Here is a 19984-nt window from a genome sequence, read left to right on the forward strand (position 1 = left end):
AGTGAATGTAACATCTATATAATTGTTTTGTGGTCCCTTTTGCTGTATGTAGTTTATTGTATATATGTGTAATAATATAAATGTGTATGTAAAAGAAAGAAATTAAATTGCATTAAAATGTTTTAGAGATGGGGGTGGGGTGGGGCAGGGGCGAGGGAGAGACGGGAAAGTTGAGAACCATCCTGTGATTACCTCATCCTTCTGATTGGTGCACCAGATGTTATAGGCATGGACCTGAAGTCCCAGGCCACATGCAGATTCTTGTATGCTACAGCAAATAATTAGGCCAGGGAAATGGCTAGAAACAGAAATAGCCACACTTTAAGAAAAAGAAAACACTCCAGGGAATGGGAGTGTGCTAGTGAGCTGAGCCCCCAACGCACTCAGCCATGGATCCATGGCACTTTACAGGTCATTTATAGGCCCCACCCCGCATGTTTGTATAGGCAAGGCCAACCTTCCAGTCTTTCTCTGTCAACTGGCTTCTTTCATGTGTTAGTCCTTTAAAACATATTTATTTTTTAAATGTAGGCGTGCTCTCTCTGCTTGCATACCTACATACAAGAGGAGGGCATTCACAGGTCATGTGCCACCATGTAGTTGCTGGGAATTGAACTCAGGACCTCCGGAAGAACAGCCAGTGTTCTTAGCTGCTGAGCCATCTCACCAGCCCTCATATGTTAATCTTGATGCAGCTTTTCCCAGCCACTCTTCCCCTACCCTACTCCTACTCTGCTTAGCATTTCTCCTCAGCTTTGCAATAGCTGTTATCATACTTCTTACCCTGTCTTCCTGGAACCACCACAGGGTGTCGTTTTAGCTGTTAGGATGCTTACCCTCCTAGTCCGCTCACAGTCACCTCCCCTTATCACCTACTCAGATACATCGATGATGCCCTCAAGCAGCGCTTTGCCTTGCTGACTTTGACTACCTCTCTCTCTCCTAACGGGGCTCTAGCAATTATCCAGCTTCTTCATTCAGATGGACCCAATAAGCTGTATCCTTCCATGTACATTTCCACTGAGCCCTCCCTCACTGGGCTCTCCTAACTGGCTCTAAACATATATTTTGTTTCTTCTCCTTGCTCACCATTTGAGGGTACAGATTTGCAGTATTGGTCTCCTAACTATGGCAGCCCAGGGGCTGACTTGCCTCACTGGAATGTAATGCTTTGTCTGGGTCACTCAAGGGGAAATAATGCACTAAGTCCAAAGTTCAAGTCCAAAGGCCAACTATTATTTAAGAGGGGCAGCCTCTTAGAACTGGTTCTGTGGAGACACATGGACCTGGCTCTCCTGATTAGTGCCTCACGTAGATCTACCTGATGGCATAGTTATTCTCTGTTTTGGTCCTTGCTTCCCTTAATTTTTTACTTTGATTGGTATCCTTCAGATTACAGGCCATGAAGCTCCAGATGGCATGGTTTTATGAATATCATCTGTTGTCATCACCTTCAGTGTCTCCCTCATACTCCCGAAACTGGGTCATAGTGCTGTCTGTGATAACCACCCTTCCCCTCTCCAAATGCAACTCAAACCTTTTCTGACTTAAGGTCCTAACCCCTCTGTCAGACCAGCAGTGCCAATCAGCCCCCAGCATCCCTTCTTCAGCTCTAAAGCAGTCCCAGAAGAAAGAAGATCTTGCTCTAGTGTCAGTGACTTGACCTTGCTGATATGTGTAGAGAGAATCTCTTGTGTACTGTAAATTAAAAGCTGGCGGCCTATTAGATGAGACAGGTGGGAGTTTGGGGGGCAGGGCGTAGAAACTTTGGGATAGAGTCAGAAGAAAGATTTGTTCAATCTCTGAGGAAGACAGACATGAGATTCAAGAAAGGTAACCAGCCTTTGGCACACATAGAATAGAATAAATGGGCAAAATAAGTTATGTTTGTTAGGGAATGAACCAAAGTTTATGGCCTAGACATTTACTAATGAATAATAAGTTCTCAGAGTCCTTATATCAGGAACTGGGGAGTGGAAGAAACAGCCTGCAGTTACAAAATGGTACCCAACTTATGCCCTCTTAGAAAAATCCTGGCTTAGAACCTGAGAACTACTCGGGGGGGGAAAGCAGTTTCAAAAAAAAAAAAAAAAAGGCTGCAGAATACAAAAGCTGGACAACACTGGAGGAAACAGAGGCCTATGAGCATCAGTTAGAATGAGGAACTAGACAGAGCCTTAGGCTCCGCCCCACAGGCAAGTACTTCCCAAAGCGGGTCACAGTTTCCTAGTGAGGTAGAAGGTGCATGGCTGTTTTTTTTTTTTTTATGATTAATTTTGATTTAAAATTTTTTGTTTACTTTACACCCTGATTGTAGCCCCTCTCCCTCATTGCCTCCCAGTCCCACCTTTTCTCCTTAACCTCTCCTAGTCCTCAGAAAGGGGGAGCCCTCTTCCCCTTGATCTCAGCCTATCAAGTCTCATCTGGACTGTCTATATCCTCTTCCTCTTTGGTCTGGCAGGACTGCCCTACCAGGAGGAAGTGATCCACCAGTGGGCACTACAGTCCATGTCAGAGGTAGTCCCTACTCTCCATATTATGGGACTCACAAGGAGACTGTGCTATCTACTACATCTGAGTAAAGGGTCTAAATCTTCACCATGCATGGTCCTTGGTTGGTGCATCAGTCTCTGCAGCATTACCCCTCCTCCACCCAGGTTTGTTGGCTCCATTAGTCTCCTTGTGGAGCTTGTGTCCCCTCCAAGTCCTTCTATCCCCCAACTCTTCCATAAGACTTCCTACATTCCTCTCCAAAGTTTGGCGATGAGTGCCAGCATCTCCTTTAATCCCTTGCTGGGTAGAGTCTTTCAGAGGACCTCTATGGTAGGCTCCATCCTGTTCCTTCTCTTCAGTTGCTTTCAGCGTCTATTCTATTTGCCCTTCTGAATGAGAATTAAGCATTCTCCCTGGGGTCCTCCTTGTTATTTGGCTTCTTTAGGTTTATGTATTGTAGTGTGGTCATTCTGTATTATGTGACTAATATCCACTTATAAGTGAGTATATACCATGCATGTCTTTCTGGGTCTGGGTTACCTCATTCAAGATGATTGTTTCTAGTTTCAGCCATTTGCCTGCAAATTTCAAGAATTCCATGTTTTTAGTATCTGAGTAATATTCCATTGTGTAAATGTACCAGTTTCTTTATCCATTCTTTGGTGATGGACATCTAGGTTGATTCCAGATTCTGGCTATTATGAATAAAGCTACAAACATAAAGTTATGAACATAGTTGAGCAAATGTCCTTGTTGTATGGTGGAGCATCTTTCGGATATATGCCCAGGAATGGTATAGCTGGATCTTGAGGTAGATAATCCTATACAATAAAAGATCTTCTGGAGGTGTCTCCATCCCTGATCTTAAGCTGTATTCTAGATTAACAGTAATAAAAACTACAAGGTACTGGTATAGAAACCGACAGTTGGATTGATGAAATTGAATTGAAGACCCAGAAATAAACCCACACACCTATGGTGACTTGATTTTTGACAAAGAAGCCAAAACCGTACAATACAAAAAAGATAGCATCTTCAGCAAATGGTGCTGTTCTAACTGGATGTTTATATGTAGAAAAATGCAAATTGACCCTTATTTCTCACTCTGCACAAAACTAAAGTCCAAGTGGATTAAATACCTCAACATAAGGTGGTCATGGTGGCACATGCCTTTAATCCCAGCACTCGGGAGGCAGAGACAGGCAGATCTCTGTGAGTTTGAGGCCAGCTGGTCTACAAAGCAAGTCCAGGACAGCCAAGGCTACACAGAGAAACCCTGTTTCAAAAAAAACCAAAACCAAACAAAAAAAAATCTCAACATAAAACCAGACACACTAAAGCTGTTAGAAGAAAAAGTGGGGATGATCCTTGAGCTCATTGGCACAAGAGACAACTTCCTGAACAGAATACCAATAGTTCACGCTCTAAGATCAACAACTAATAAATGGAACCTCACGAAACTGAAAAGCTTCTCTAAGGCAAAGGACACTGTCAAAAGAACAAAAGTAGAGTCTACGGACTGGGAAAAGATCTTCACCAACCTTACATCCGACAGAGGGCTAATATTCAAAATATATAAAGAACTCAAGAAATTAAACATCATCAAACCAAATAATCCAATTTAAAAACTGGGTACAGAACTAAGCAGAGAATTCTCAACAAAGAATATTGAATGGCTGAGAAACACTAAATAAATGTTCAGTGTCCCTAGTTATCAGGGAAATGCAAATCAAAATGACTCTGAGACTTCATCTTACACCTATCAGAATGGCTAAGATCAAAAACTCAGAGCACTGTATACATAATAATAAATAAATCTTTTTTAAAAAACTCAAGTGACAACACATGTGGAGAAAGAGGGACACTCTTCCATTGCTGATGAGACCACTTTGGAAATTAATCTGGTGCTTTCTCAGAAAATTGGGAATAGTGCTACCTCAAGACCCAGAGTCGTTCTTTTAAAAGGATGCTGGTGAGCTACCTGCAGAGTAGGCAGACTAGGTCTCTGCACTCCCTGTAGGGAAGCTGAGGCTTTTCCAATCTGCTTCTGGACCCAAGGAGGGGCGGGGCTGAGCCAGCAGCCTTTGAGACTTGATTACCAGAGACTTGGCTGAAGTCATCTACGGATGTGGATAAGGCAGGAAAGGCTAAAAGTCAACAAACTTGTTGGTAAGATACTTAAAAAGTCTTTAAGGAGAGAGTTAGAAATTAAAAAGAAAAATATTTTTGTGTTAAAAAATGGAGTGATGCACCAGCCGTGGAGTTTGAAAGATGAGGTCTTCAGGGCATTCTGAGGAGGATGACTGTGTTCCAGAGCTACACAGAAACATTCACCCTGAGAGTGGCCTGATTGGAAGGAAATACTTTGCGCAATGTATTAGAAATACCCAAGCCAAGATCATCCAAGATGGTGTCAGTTGCACACTGTGTCTGATCCGAGGAACAGAAGTGACTGCACAGTCACCAAAGGACCATACTGAGAGCTGTCATGTGGATCGTCCATGCCCTTCTGCCGCAGGACCATGGGACCATGCTCTGGTGAGCTCCCAGGGACCCCAGGCCACCACTGCTTCCACCTCTGCTGCTTTTCAAGTTGTGACCTGGCACAGTGCAGGCCAAGGAGATGGCATTCAAGGAGGGGATGCTGTTCAAGTAGATCCCAACCAAGGTCTGCACTGCCCATACCACAGACCTCATGGCCCTCCTTTCACGGCCTGGGCCATGCTTAGTGCCGAGAGCTGGATCTTGTAGAGGTGGATACTAGGGGTAGTACTGAGACAGGGTCCCATGGCATGGAGCACACGATGGAACCAGAGACTCAGGGGGCGTGATCAACAGAGCCACAAGTTCCCTGAGACAAGAAACTGAGGTCGGCCAACATCAATGGTTTCTGTGAGTAACTCAATGAAGACTTTGAGGGGCTTCCACTTGCTACCTGCTTGATGGCTGACAAGATCCAATACCCACAGGAGTAGGAGGCCATCCAGGCCTTGATGGGTAGCAACAATCTGGCCAATTGAACCAGAACAGGAGAGCTGGCCCTGAGGACATAGAATCAGGAGAGCTGACTCTCAGGACACAAGAACAGGAGAGCTGGCTCTCAGGATGCAGGAGCAGGTGAGCCAGCCTTGGGGATGTGGGAGTTGGAGAGCTGTCCCTGTCCTGAAGATGCAGGAGCTGGAGAGTGGGTCCCCAGAGGACACGGAAGCAGGAGAGCTGGCTCTGCCATGATGACATGGGAGCGGGAGAGCTGTCCTTGTCCTGAGGACAAGGGAGCAGGAGAGATGGCCTTCCATGATGATATGGGAGCGGGAGAGCAGGTCCTGCCCTGAAGACAAGGGAGTCGGCCCTGATTCAGGGATCTGAGTGGACCTCACCCCAACATCTACCCCATGTATGTCCTGCTAGAACATATATAGGGGCTGGACCTGCAGATTCAAAGATGAAGAGTCTCCTTGACACAGGGCAACAATGAGATATCCCAGTGAGGATCCAGTAACAATAGTGTAGGCCTTAAACCAGACCCATGACTCTTAGCAATGAACACTTGAAAATAAATATATGTGGACAAAAAGCTATACTGCGTGATACACTACAGCTTTTTGACAAGCTTTTTTGTTTGTCTCTTTGTTTTGTTTTACTGAGGGGAAGAGAGGGATTTTGGTGCATGACGTGTAAATCATAGACATTAAGTAAAAGTAAAAAACATGCAATGACATAATGCATCTGGATCCCATATGATTTTGTTTCACTTATCTGGATACAAATAATTATTTTCACTAACATTACAATTTTATATATCCTCTTTAAGAAAGATCAGAATAAAATAGACTTAGAGAAGAAAAAGACTGAAAAATTAAATGGTAGTGTGGAAGCAATACAAAAGAGATTGAAAAATTCTGAAATTCAGAGTAGAGGAGCTTCAGAGGAATCCAATCTAAAGCCTACAGCACCACCTTATGACAAAATTGCAAAATGGCAGTCCATTGGGATTCTAGATAAAAAAGATTCAGCTATAAACCAACATAGTCAAACTTGATATTTTATCCATATTGTCAAGGTCCAATTACTAGATAAAGTTCTATATACTGAATTAAAAATACAAATTCTGTTCAATGTTACCTTAGACCAATGTAAAATAATAGCTTATGTGTTTCATTTTACAGAACTTGGAAAACTAAAAAATGTGTGTAGATTCATATTCATATGAACCATAGGTTCATATTCAGAATTTCAAGGGGAATTCTTGAATTCTGAAAAGGATGATTCTGAGATTTCACATTTATTAAAGGTAATGACTAGCCAGGCAATGGTGGCGCATGCCTTTAATCCCAGCATTCAGGAGGTAGAGGCTGGCAGAACTCTGTGAGTTCAAGACCAGCTGGTCTACAAAGCAAGTCCAGGACAGCCAGGATTTCAAGAGAAATCTTGTCTTGAAAAACCAAAACCAAAACCAAAACAAAACAACAACAAAACCAACAAAAAAACTGGTGATGACTATCTTGGAAATGCCTTTACAGATTGAAGGTGATGATACTCTAACATGTATATCCATTAGAATACAACAATATTTTAGAAATTATGACATAGAACATGTTACAGATGTATCTTTCAATCTTACAGGATAAACAATTCTGGAAAAAATCTAACAAGAATTTAAAGAAAATGCTCATAGAACAGAAGGGGGCTAAGTTCTTATAGATTAAATAATGCTGTATTGCATTAAAACATTTTAAGTGTCAATGAGACAAGTAGCATGGCTGTTGAAAACCACTGGATTTTAGAAAAGACTGCTGACATGCATCAGCCTTTGGATGTTCTAACTTCAAACTGGCCGGCAGAAAATGTGTTGTTAGAGGAGAGGTTTTATATTTCTATCAACAGGAGAAGAAAAACTATGGATTTTATCCAAATTGATAAAAATAAGATATGACTGGGGAAGACCCCCTGAAGATCTTGACTCCAGACAAGAAGAAAGAAATGAAGATCAACAAAACAAGTAACATGTATTGCTACTCATTCTACATGGGAACAGCTCTGAGACTGGCTGATACATGAGAAAATGTCTCTGCATAGCCAATAAATCATATACTGGGTCAGAAGGCTGAAGATGATGCCTCAGTGTTGCAGAGAAAACTTGGCTAACTGTCCAGGCAGCCAGCTGTCTTTGTCATTTCTATATTTTGGAAGCTGTTTGTTCTGCACTTCTTGTTTGCTCAGGTAATATTTATCCTTTTCAGGTCTCTGATAAGGTTGAAGACTAAATAGTTACAGTCTCACAATTAAGCTTAAGTTGTTTGTGATTTATGAAAATGTTTCATAAAGATATTTTTAAGTTGGTCCGTGGTGGCACACAACTTTAATCCCAGCACTTGGGAGGCAGAGGCAGGCAGATCTCTGTGAGTTCGAGGCCAGCCTGGCCTACAGAGTGAGTTCAGACAGCCAGGCCTACACAGAGAAATCCTGTATTGAAAAGCCAAAAAAGGGGACTGGGGAGATGGCTCAGAGGTTAAGAGCACAGACTGCTCTTCCAGAAGTCCTGAGTTCAATTCCCAGAAACCTCATGATGGCTCACTACCATCTATAATGCTATCTAGTACCCTCTTCTGGCATGCAGGCACACGTGCCGGCAGAACACTGTATACATAATTAATAAATAAATCTTAAAAAAGAAATTTTAGGTCTAAGTAGATTAATATAAACTATGATAGAAAACGATTTAACTACACAACTCTGAACTCACCAAGATAGGATAGATAATAGAGTACTTTCACCTAAGTGAATGTAATTCTTACATGATAGTTTTCATAATATCCTTATTGTATGTTGTTTATTTATTAATGTAAGGGAAAGATCCTTTTCTTGAACTAAAAGGGGGAGATGTGGGAGCTTGGTCCGGTGTGCTGTGTATTTAGATGCTGAATTCTGTATCCCAAGATCTGGTCACAGTCCAGATGTGGGCATTGTCACATTCTTTTTTTTTAATTACATTTTTTATTAATTTATTCATATTACATCTCAATTGTTAGCCCTTCCCCTGTTTCCTCCCATTCTTCCCTTCCTCCCACTTCCCTCCTTCTTCCCTCCCCTATGTCTGTGATTGAGGGAGACCGCCTCCCCCTATATATGCTCTTAGAATATCGAACCTCTTCTTGGTAACTTGCTATTCTTCCTCTGAGTGCCACCAGGCCTCCCCATCCAGGGCACCTGGTCAGAAAAAGGGCACCAGAGTCAGATCTCACTCTCCACTCAATGGTGGAGAATATCCTGTTCGTTGGCTAGGTCTTGGTAGGGTTCGAAGTTTACTGCCTATATTCCCTTTGGCTGGTGCCTTAGTTTGAGGAGGACCCCAGGATCCAGATCTGTCTGTCATAAAGTTCTTCTTGTAGGTTTCCAGGACCCTGTGGGTCCTACTATTTCCCCATTCTTCCATGCTACTCTCGCCTAAAGTCTCAATAGGATGTCCTCTCCTCTGACCCACTTTCTTGGTAAGTAGAGTTTTTCATGGTACGTATCCCTTGGGCTAGTGTTTTGATATAAGTCACATTCATTGATCAGTGTTGTGTAAACTTTGCTCACCAGTCATCTCTGGTTAATAAAGAAGCTGGAGAGCCTGTATCAGGGCGAGAGAGGACAGTAGGTGGGACTTCCCTTCCCAGTCAAGGGGCCTCAGGTGGGGACCACAAAATAGTAGGAGAGGAATGAGGGAAGGAAGAAGAGGAGGTAGAGAAAGGATGTGGCCATGAGGACTGATGGAGCAGAAGCAGCCCAGGCAGGGCTGATATGGCAAGTAATTTGGGATATGTGACCTGGAGGTAGCCAGACTAGCAGAGAGGATTAGAGATTTTCTCTAAAGATCTGTCAGGGGAAAACTGTAGAGACAAAAAGGCCCCAAATGAAAACATACTCCCTCTACCTTCAACAGCAGAACCTGACTACCTCAAGCCTGATTCAGCAACTTGTGATACCTTATGCATCATGGGATCCATCTAATGATGCCTATAAATGTATTACTTATTAGGACAGTGAGATGGACACTTTCTGTCTATCCAGATATGACATCACACAAATGGCCCATGAAGTAAGACTAAGTAACTTCCCCTTTGTAACTCTTTAAATTATCTAATATTTATATCAATAAAGATTGGGCAGGCATAAGCTGAGGTAAAAACCTGTTAGTTTAGTGAGATAATTTTACTTACTGATTTACTGACCTATATGTAAAATATATATTTACAAGACTGATTCTACAACTAAACTACTAGATCTTTAGAAATTTCTTTTCCATGTTGGTACATGCTTCCAATCCCAGCACTCCAGAGGCAGAGGCAGGCAGATCACTGTGAGTTTGAGGCCAGCCTGGTTTACAAAGCGAGTCCAAGACAGTCAAGGCTAACACGAGGAAATCCTGTCTTGAAAAACCATTTTTATCTATGTCTTTCTACCTAGCTAGTCTACATTTCTCTTGAGCTCCTCCAAACCCAAGAGGGCTCCTTATTACTCTTTTCTAGAATTCTGCTTTACATATGTCCTGCCAGCTGCTTCTCTGTTGTTCCTGTGAGGCCAGAGAGAATCCACATCTCTTATCCAGAACTCCCCCCAAAAGGAGAGAGAGAGAGAGAGAGAGAGAGAGAGAGAGAGAGAGAGAGAGAGAGAGAGAGAGAGAGAGAGACTGTAATTATGGTGGTGGTGGTAGGTCCAGATCACAGTAGTAGGGACCTACCTTCCTCCTTCCTTTGGGGTAGCTCAAGGCCACCCAGCTGACTTTGCCTGGGGTCATAGACCACAAGATCTCTCCCAAGTAACTTGCCTTAAAATAAGCAGGAACTTTCCGTTCTTTACCATTCTTATCTACCAAGGATTTCAGAGACACACCCAAGCTGCTTCAGGACACACCTAATTGCACCTGACGAATGCAATATCTATTTAGGCTTATATACTTTTGCTAACAATTAGGTTTTTCTGTGTACAATCTTCAAATATCCTGTAATATCTCTGTTACAGGATGTAACAGAGGGAGATTCTTGCTGGGAAATTTCTTTCTGTGTTTCTGTTTCTCCAGCAATATACATTCTTCTTTAAACCTCGTATCAGCTCTGATTTGGTAAATACTTTTAATCCTACACCATCAGCTTGTTACCCGTAGCCTGACACCCGCAGGCACAGAAAGGAAGACCTGTAGATTTGAGTTCTGTTCTCCCAGTTGAATATGAAAACTTTCCCCTATTTGGCTTACTTTGAGAATGGTACGTTAAAGTAACTGAACAGTAAGACCTTTGAGAATGCATAGAGTTTTTGTAAGGAATGCTAGATTATTTGTAGTTTTGTTATTTATGTACTGGCTTTGGAGAGAGTGTGTGTCTTGTGAATCCCTAGTTGGCCTAGAATTCCATATGTACTGAAGTATGACCTTGGATTTCAGATTTTACTGCCTCTACCTGACCCAGGTTTTATATGATCAAAGTCAGTGTTCAATGCAAGGGAAGCAAGCTGTCTTGCAGCTGACATACATCCCCGGCCCAGTTTGTGTTATAGAAAAACTATAAAAAATACCTTAAGGTTGTGTGAAGGGCTTAAATAACCAATGAAACATTGGAATGACAACAGAAAACAAGGCTTCAGGACTCTGCCAGTACAGACTAGATAAACTTCCTAGTGAGAGTGACTGCATCAGCAGATAACATATGATATGATTAATTTTCTTACTTGCTGGTCCAGGAACAATTTAAGCTACACCCTGTGACTGCCAGACTGACCAAGTTGTCACTTGATCTTTTCTACCACTCCACCCCATCCCCACCCTCCCCTGTCCAGCTGTGCTCCACATGGCTCAGCCAAGGATCTTCTCAGCAGTCCAGGCCCCAAACCTTCAGCCATGCCCCAAGAAAAGGCCTCCTGGGTCACAGCCCATGGAGTCCTAGGCCTATCTCAGCCCCCACCTCCTCATCCAGCCTCCACCCCACCCCCACCTTCTCAGATCCCTGTCCTCTGGGGTCTCAACTCTCCTGAGTATGTGACTTCACCCGTCTTCACCTCTATCCACTGGACCTCAGCCTAGCGATGTCCCAGGCTGGAGCCCAGACCCCCATGGCCCAGTCTTACTCCCGGCATTTTGGCCCTCAAGTGCATGGCTATGCCAGTGTGTGAGAGCTTCTGTCTAGGATGCAGTGAGTACGTTGTAGGTTTCAAACTCTGGTTGCAGTAACTGGGCACTGGCTGGGCTTAGGGAGAACTGGGAGGAAGGGACACTCTAGGAGTGGGCAGAGCTAAGAGACCTGACGTTTTCCCATGTTTCTGGAACCCTTGGGCAGTTCAGGACTAGTAAAGGGTGTCCTTAGGTCCTGAAAGGGAAAGGCCTCTCCCTGTCACCCATGTGCCATATCCCTCCAGTGATCAGGAGTCATGGCTGTCTGTCCTGGCTCTTTTCAGAGCAAGTGAATTTCCTTTTTGTTGATTTATTATGATCTGTCTGTCTCTGACTCACCAGCCATTTCCTCTGGGTGTTTTGGGACGTGGCATTGCCATCCTGACCTCACCTCCCTGCTTTGTTCTGCAGAGGTCAGAGGTTCCGTGCCAACAGATCCGTGCAGCACTTGCTCAGGAGGCCCAGCCAGTGCATTCCTGCTCCAAGCCAGACCACACCAGCCTCACCCTGCTTTCTGCCCTGTTCTCAACCTTGGTGCTTCAGGCCTGTTCTCAGACAATCTTAACATCCGAGTCCACTTCCCTGCCAGTCGTTCCTCCACTCACCGCGCTGCCTCCTCCCTGTCCTTCAAGAAGACCTAACTACCCTCTCCCCCCTCCTCTATTTGAAGGCTACTGCACTTAACTCTAGCCACTCACTTCTGTTCAACAGGGATTCTTTATGGCCCCAAACCACTCAGGTCCTCGTTTAGAACTAGTCCCTCTTCTTTGTCCGTAATAGCCCGTTCCTCAGTCTTTCCAGGACTTTCTGTCCTCTCCTGCTCAGCTGCTGCCTCTTTTCTCCATATTCACCTTTATGTATTGGCATTCCTGGGAACAACCCCCCCCAACACACACACACACACACACACACACACACACACACACTCACACACACACACACACACACACTCACTCACATACACTCACACACACACACATACACACACACACACACACACTCACGCACTCACGCACTCACACACACACTGAGGCCTGTGACTTCAAGCTGTATCTATTTGACAGTCACATTGACATTTGGTTCCTAGATCTCACTTGAATGTCCCATCTTTGAATGTCAATCTTTCCATTTCAAAATTGAAACTGATTCTGGACGTGGTGGCACAGGCTTGCTATCCCAGCTATGTGAGGGGCCTAAGGAGTTTGAATCCATTGTGGGCTGCAGACAAAATTTAAGGCCAGCCTGGGTGACTTAGTGAGACATTGTCTGAAAGTAAAAAGTAAAAAGAGGGCCGGGGATGCAGCTCAGTAGGAGAATGCTTGCCTAGCATTCAGAAGAGCCTGGCTCAGGCCCCAACCCTAAAACAGACACACAAATAAATAAGGACTGCTGAGATGGGTGATTTAGGTGACTAAAGCATTTGTCATGCAGTCCTGACAACTTCCCAACCCAGCTAAAAGTGGAGGAGAACCAGCTTTACAGAGTTGTCCTCTTATCTCAACACACCCATGGCGGCATGAGCGCATCCCCCTTAATAAGTACAATTTTAAAAGATTTATTCACGTTTCTGTTTTTCTACTTTGCTGGTCACACCTGTTTACCTGCTGGACCAAGTCAGTCATCTGGAAGTTGTGCCAGAGTCTGTCTTCCTTACCTAGACCACAAGCCCCAAGGGCATCTCTTTTGTTCCCCTTCTTAGCATCCTTTATTCTAAGAATGGCAAAGTTACCTGCCTGCCTCCTTCCCATTGCAGCCACCCTTCAGCACGGCTGCAAGCAAGCTTTGTTAGCCTAATTCTGATGGTGAGTGCTCTAGTTTGCCCTTTACCTCGCTTCTCTTTTTTTTTACTGAGACAGGGTTTCTCTACATAGCCATGAATCTTCTGGGACTGTGTACACCAGGCTGGTCTAGAAGTCATAGAGATCGGCCTGCCTCTGCCCCCTGAGTGCTGGGGTTAAAGGCTTGCACTACTGTACCCTACCTCCCTAGCTTTCTTTTTGTTTTCATGATAAATTTCATGATCAAAAGCAGCTGGACTCTTCCTTCCTGTGTGTCATGCACTGGGCTCTTCCTCATTCTCCAGTTCTCAGTTCCTGTGTTAAGGACTCTGACACCCTCTTTGGTCCACATTCCTGAAGGCTTACATTGTTCCTGCTTCTACTTGTTCTTTCCCCTTATACAAGCACTGGTGCTGCACATACCACACCATACTTCATCTGCTTGCACATCTGTACTGAGGCCAGAGACTGAATCTTCTCCCGCTCTGTCTCCAAATGGCTCCTGGCCTGTTCAGTAAATAGAATAATTCTGTGGAACAAATGAAGCTATAATACCATATCTGGTGAGTCACAGGCACCATTTCCCCAATTCTAGGCAGTTCATGTAATAAAGTTATTAAAGCCAATGATCAAACATCAAAGTATGTGAAGAATAAGATTGTACTTGTTCTAAAGGACTTTTCCTATGAAGTTACACAGTTAACTCACAGGCTGGGAAGTACCCCTGTCCTTGAACAGGTCTTATGCTGTCTTTAGACACACTGATGGCCCTGGAAAACAGGAGGGGCAGTGTGTGTGTTTGGAGGGAATGTTCAAGGAAAACTGCAGTGATAACTAGACAACAGAGTCCTGTTCTACAAATCACTTTCTCCTTAAGCTCAGCAAAGAGATGCCTTTCTCATAAGAGGCTGGGGTTCTCTGGCTCAGGGTGGGGTGATGCTGTGCCTTGAGTGACCCCAGCAGTATTCATGCTGATGCCAATCCATCATGCGAGGTCTTAGGAGGTGGAGTCTTTATGGAATGATTAGGTCATGAGGGCTTTGCTGTAAGTGGGATAACTCATCCATGTACTAAAGCATTAACTGGGCAATGGGATATTTTTTTCTTCATTTTTGTTTGAGACAGGGTTTCTCTGTTTAGCCCTGGCTACCCTGCAACTATGTAGACCAGACTGCTTTTGAACTCATATAGATTTGCTTGCCTCTGCCCCCTAAGTGCCGAGATTAAAGGGGTGTGCCAGCACTGCATGGGAGGCCCTGGGCTGTCTTGAATGGGTCTGTTATAAAGCCCATTTGTCCTTGCCTTTTGTATGCATGCCTTTCACGGTGTCAAGCCATGGACCCTATCAGGACTCCACAACATCTCTACAAACAAGAACATCCTCACTAATATACAGTGGCTCATTTGCAGACCCCATAGCTTCTATAATGACAAGCTGAGTAAGTCTCTGTTGTTTATAAGAACACATTGTCTGTAGTTCTGTGTCATAGTAACAACAACAGCCAGTACTAAGACAAGTAGGGACTGAGAAGGGGGGCTTCCTATCTTCATTTACAAAGAACAAAACCATTGTAGTCCCCAAAGAGGACTAGTAAATGGCATATATATCTCATTCCACTTTCATTCTAGAAAACCAAGACTAGAGTTTTGTGATCTAACCTCTTATGTGAAATGTAACTGTGTCTTTGTGATGCTAGCTTTAGCTGCCAAGTTGGCACGTCCTAGAATCACCTGGGAAAAGGTCTCCATGATGGACTGTCTATATTGGGTTGGCCTGTGGGCATGCCTGTGGGGTTTGTCTCAATGAAGTTAGCTGATGTGAGAAGACCCAGCCCACACTGGGTGGCACAATTTCCTGGGCAAGCATTTCTGAACTGCATAGGAGTAGAGAAGCTGTGCAGAGCAGAATCAAGCAACTGAGCATCTATGCATTCATTCCTCTGTCTTCTCTACTGTGGACGTGATGTGACAAACTGGAGTTCCTGCCTTGACTTCCCCACAGTGATGTGTCCTGGAACTGGAAGGTGAGATAAACTCCCTTTCTCCCTAAGATGCTTTTAGTCAGGGTATTTTTTTTTTTTTTTTACCACAGAAGCAAACTAGAATAATATTTAAGAGGTGTAATATCCTTTTGAATTATCTAAAATTTATACCAATAAAGACACAGAAGTGTAAATTTAGTAATAACCTGCTAGCTCAGTGAGGTAACTTTATTTTCTGAACTATACACAAAATATCTATTTGCAAACCTAATCCTAAAACTGAACTGGTAGCTCTTTAGAAATCTCTATCTGTTTCATTCTTCTGAGCTAGTCTGCCTTTCTCATCAGCTCCTCCACACCTAAGAGGGCTCCTTAGTTTTCTTTCCTAGAATTCTGTTTTACCTGTGTCCTGCCAGCTGCTTCTGTGTTGCTCTTGCAAGCATACAGAGAAAATCCCCATCTCTCTCCTGAAGCTCCTTCAATGAAGTTTCTTCCAAGCCAACAAGAGATAGAGTGTGTGTGCTCTCAAAGGTCCAACTGCTATAAAAGAAGGCTCCAACTCTTCCCATACACCCTTGGCAGGCTGATCCACCATGGTATGTGGGGATGAGGGCTCCAAGACAAATCAGTAGGTGTAATGATAATTCATATTTTGGTTATTTTTCCTAATCACCTGCTCTAGCTCCAAAATAAATGAGACAGAGACTATAAGATTTATTAATAAGTTTTAAGCACCATAGCTGGGCAGACACCCATTTATACTAACCCTCTATGCTAGTCTTGCTGTTTCCTAGCCATATGTCCCAAATTACTTGCCATATTGTCCTGTCTGGTCTGTTTCTACCCCATCAGGTCAGTTCTTAATTGCCATGTCCTTTCTCTCCTTCCTCTTGGATTCTGTGTAAGCTCTTGTTCCACATTTGGCATGCTAAATCTCTGGTAGGGACCATGAGGGAGAAGAGAAGAAGGAAGAGGAAGTAGAGAAAGGACGTGGTGATTACGAACAGCTTCATGGAGCAAAACCAACCCAGACAGGACAAGTAATTCAGGACATATGGCTGGGAAATCATAAAACTAGCATAGCATAGTGGGTTAGTATAAGTGTGTATCTGTCCAGGTATGGTGCTTAAAGCTCATTAACAAATCTTTATAAAAGTTATTTATTTATTTAACATATCAGTGTTCTATGTGCATGCACACCTGCATGCCAGAAGAGGGCATGAGATCACATTATAGATGGTTGTGAGCGACCATGTGGTTCCTGGGAATTGAACTCAGGACCTAAATTTATTATAATTTATTCACATTACATCCAGATTGTCTTATCTTCCTATTCCCATCCTTCCTTCCTCTTCTACCTATTCCCCTTCCCTAGACCTCTGAGGGAGAAGCCCTTCTACCCCAATTTTCTGTGAACAGCCTATTAGGTCTCATCAGGATATCCTGCATCCCCTTACTCTGTGTGCCCCCTAGGCCATCTTGCCAGGGGACAGTGACCAAATCATATCAGATGTTCATCTGCAGTTCCCTACTCCTCCCCATGTGTAGAATCTGCAGTCCGTTGGTTACATCTGAACAGGGGTCTTGGTTCTCTGCTAGCATTGTCCTTGGCTGGTGCATCAGTTTGTGCAGCCCCCCCCCCCCCCCCCCCGTGTCCAGATCCACAGGCTTTGATGGTCTCCCTCTGGACCTCCTGCTCCCTCCCTGACTTTCCATCCCCCCCCCCCCATTTTTCCATACAGCTCTTAGCACTCCACCCAGAGTCCAGCTGGGAGTCCCAGTATCTGTCCTGATTGCCCACTGGGTGGAGTCTCTCAGAGGACATCTATGTTGGGCTAATATCCACTTATAAGTGAGTATACACCATGCGTGTCTTTCTGGGTCTGGGTTACCTCACTCAGGATGATCATTTCTAGTTCCATACATTTGCCTTCAAATTTCAAGATTTCTTTGTTTTTAATAGCTGAGTAATATTACATTTTGTGAATGTGCCACAGTTTCTTTATCCATTCTTCAGTTGAGGGACATCTAGGTTGTTTCCAGATTCTGGCTTTTATGAATAAAGCTGCTGTGAACATAGTTGAGCAAATGTCCTTGTTGTATGGTAGAGCATATTTTGAGTATTGCCCAGGATTGGTAACACTATTGCCAGTTGTCACAGACATGGGGATAGGTTGTAGAGGCTTTACTTGACAAGGTTCCAGAGACCTCCGACTATCCAGCATGATCTCTAGACATCCAGAACAGCTGTGGAGGCTTTGCATGACAAAATTCCAAAGATCTCCGGCTGATCACCACTACCCTTAAAAATTATGTATGGTCCAGGTGTGATTTTGTTTAGAAATATGCTGTTTCTCCTAAAACTGTTTTTTCTATTTCTCAGCGTTAAGGAAATTCATACAGGAAAACTTTTTCTCACAGAGAATGCTGAAAGAGGGCTTGAGACAATGATAGCGTTTTTTTTGCTCTGACTGTGAGCACCCAAGCAGAAACTGCATGAAAGAAAGTTAAGACCTTGACATAATAGTACCTGGCTAGATACTGTTACCTGCAGAAACATTTCCTTAGAATCTGCTTTGAGATCAATAGAAAGTGGGCTTGGAATGTCATACTTTAAAGATAGTTTACAATAGAGGACCCCTTGGCAGATAGCCTAGGCTTAGATAAAACATCTGTTGGTCTGGGACTGGAAGTAGGTTAAGTTTTTTCTTTATTAGATTGCTATGTAAACACATCATGTAAACACAATGGCTTTAGCCCAGGGAATTTATGATATAATAATAAGGTTATGCTGACCATTGCTTGGAAATTGATTGATTTTTGCTGTATGTTTAATTGTAGGTTGAACAGAATTGTTTGTGTTTCATTGTTAGAGTGTTCTGTTGCTTTGTTTTTTGAATATCCTATTGATTGTAAAAGATGAGACAAATCATGATGTAATCTGTAATGAAAAAATTGAACTTCAATTCAATAAAATACTGGGGTTGGCCTGTGGAGTTAGTTAATTAGTTAGTTAGTTGGACAAACAGACAGTAAGCAAGCAAAAAGTTAGTTATTTAGTTAGTTAGATAGAAGGCGGGGCAAACAAGTAACAGATGTGAGAGAGTAAGCTAGAGTGAGGTGAGAACAGCAAATGTCCCCTGAGTCACTAGAAAAAGACACCGATAAATAAAAAATATTACAGAGAAAGCAGCACCACTGTTGTGCTCTTGAGAAATCCACTTTTCAGTTTTGGTTTTCTTTTTTTTATCAATTTCCGTATTTCCTAGTACTTTGCTAGCGGGTTTTTGACTGTCACAACTCAAAAGGCAAATGACATAGTAAGCTCTGTTGTGACCTTAAGCACAATCCTTCCAGCTCCTTCCAGCTGGGCTTCTCCTGAAAGGTCTTCAAGCTGTTTCCTGTGTGCTCTGCCCTTCTCGTCATCTCTCCCCAGGCCTGACGCCCACTCAGTTTATCGTTTGTGTCTTAAAGGTGCCGAGAATGCATTGCACACTCCCTGCCACCCAGCCCACATCCTTTAACTCTTTTTGGTTTATTTTTGCTTTTAGTATTACATTTTAAAACTTATTCTTTGAGAAGTTCATAGAGGATACAATGTGTTTTGATCGTATCCCCTCAAACTCCTGCTGAACACCTTTGCTCATTTCCCTCCCAACTTCATTTGCTTCTCCTTCTCTTCCTTCTCTTTCTTTGTTTCTTTGTTTCTTTCTCTCTTTCTTTTTTGGTAACCCGCTGAGTCCAATTAGTGCTATCTCTATACACCTGGATATAGGGTTGTCCTTGGGCTCATAGGCAGTCTGCCAGGTGAAACACCCTGATTCTCCTCCCCCAGAAGCCATCAACTGCCAGTAACTCCTCCTAGGCTCTTCTCTTGTCCCTGCTGGAATGGTGACTGCCTCTATCTGGAATGCATCCCCTGCAGGCAGTCAGCTGCTGAGTTCATAGATGCAATGGTCCTGTTGTGTCCAGAAGTCCCTGTGTTGTAGCAATCCTCTGGAAACTCTGGCTCTTACATTCTCTCTGCCCCCAGAGAGTGGATGAATACTACTCCCAGAGACCATAGGTTATCAAAAGAAAACCTAGTGCGAGGTATGGGATACCTTCCTTGGGGTTGCTAGCCAGGGAGCTCCCTGGTCTCTAAAATGATACAGGTCTTGCCATTGCTCCTGGCTGCGACCAGAACTCAATGGAAAGATCCTATGGCTGAAGTCCCCACACAGTTTAGTCTCACAACTTGAAGCAATCAAGCTGGTATTGATGTGGAAGCTTTCTCCATGCTGGGTAGATTTCACAGTACCAGAAGGTTCTAGATAGGATGCTGATAGAGATCCCATTTAGTGTTCTCCATAGTCTCCTTTTAGCATTGTACCTGGTTTGTTTGTTTCACTTTATAATTTGTACGTTTATTGCTGTTATGCAAAAAGCTGGCTTGGTAATTACACAAGAGTCAGTGTCTTCAACAATTCTGAATTGGATAATGCTAAACGCTTATCCACTTCAGCAAGTCTTTCTGTAATAATAGACTTCTGTTTATCAGAAAGATTTTCATTTTCTACCCAAAAACACAACAGTAAATTTTGCAA

Source organism: Acomys minous (assembly GCF_964271855.1).
Source record: "Acomys minous genome assembly, chromosome: 9".
Lineage (NCBI taxonomy): Eukaryota > Metazoa > Chordata > Mammalia > Rodentia > Muridae > Acomys > Acomys minous.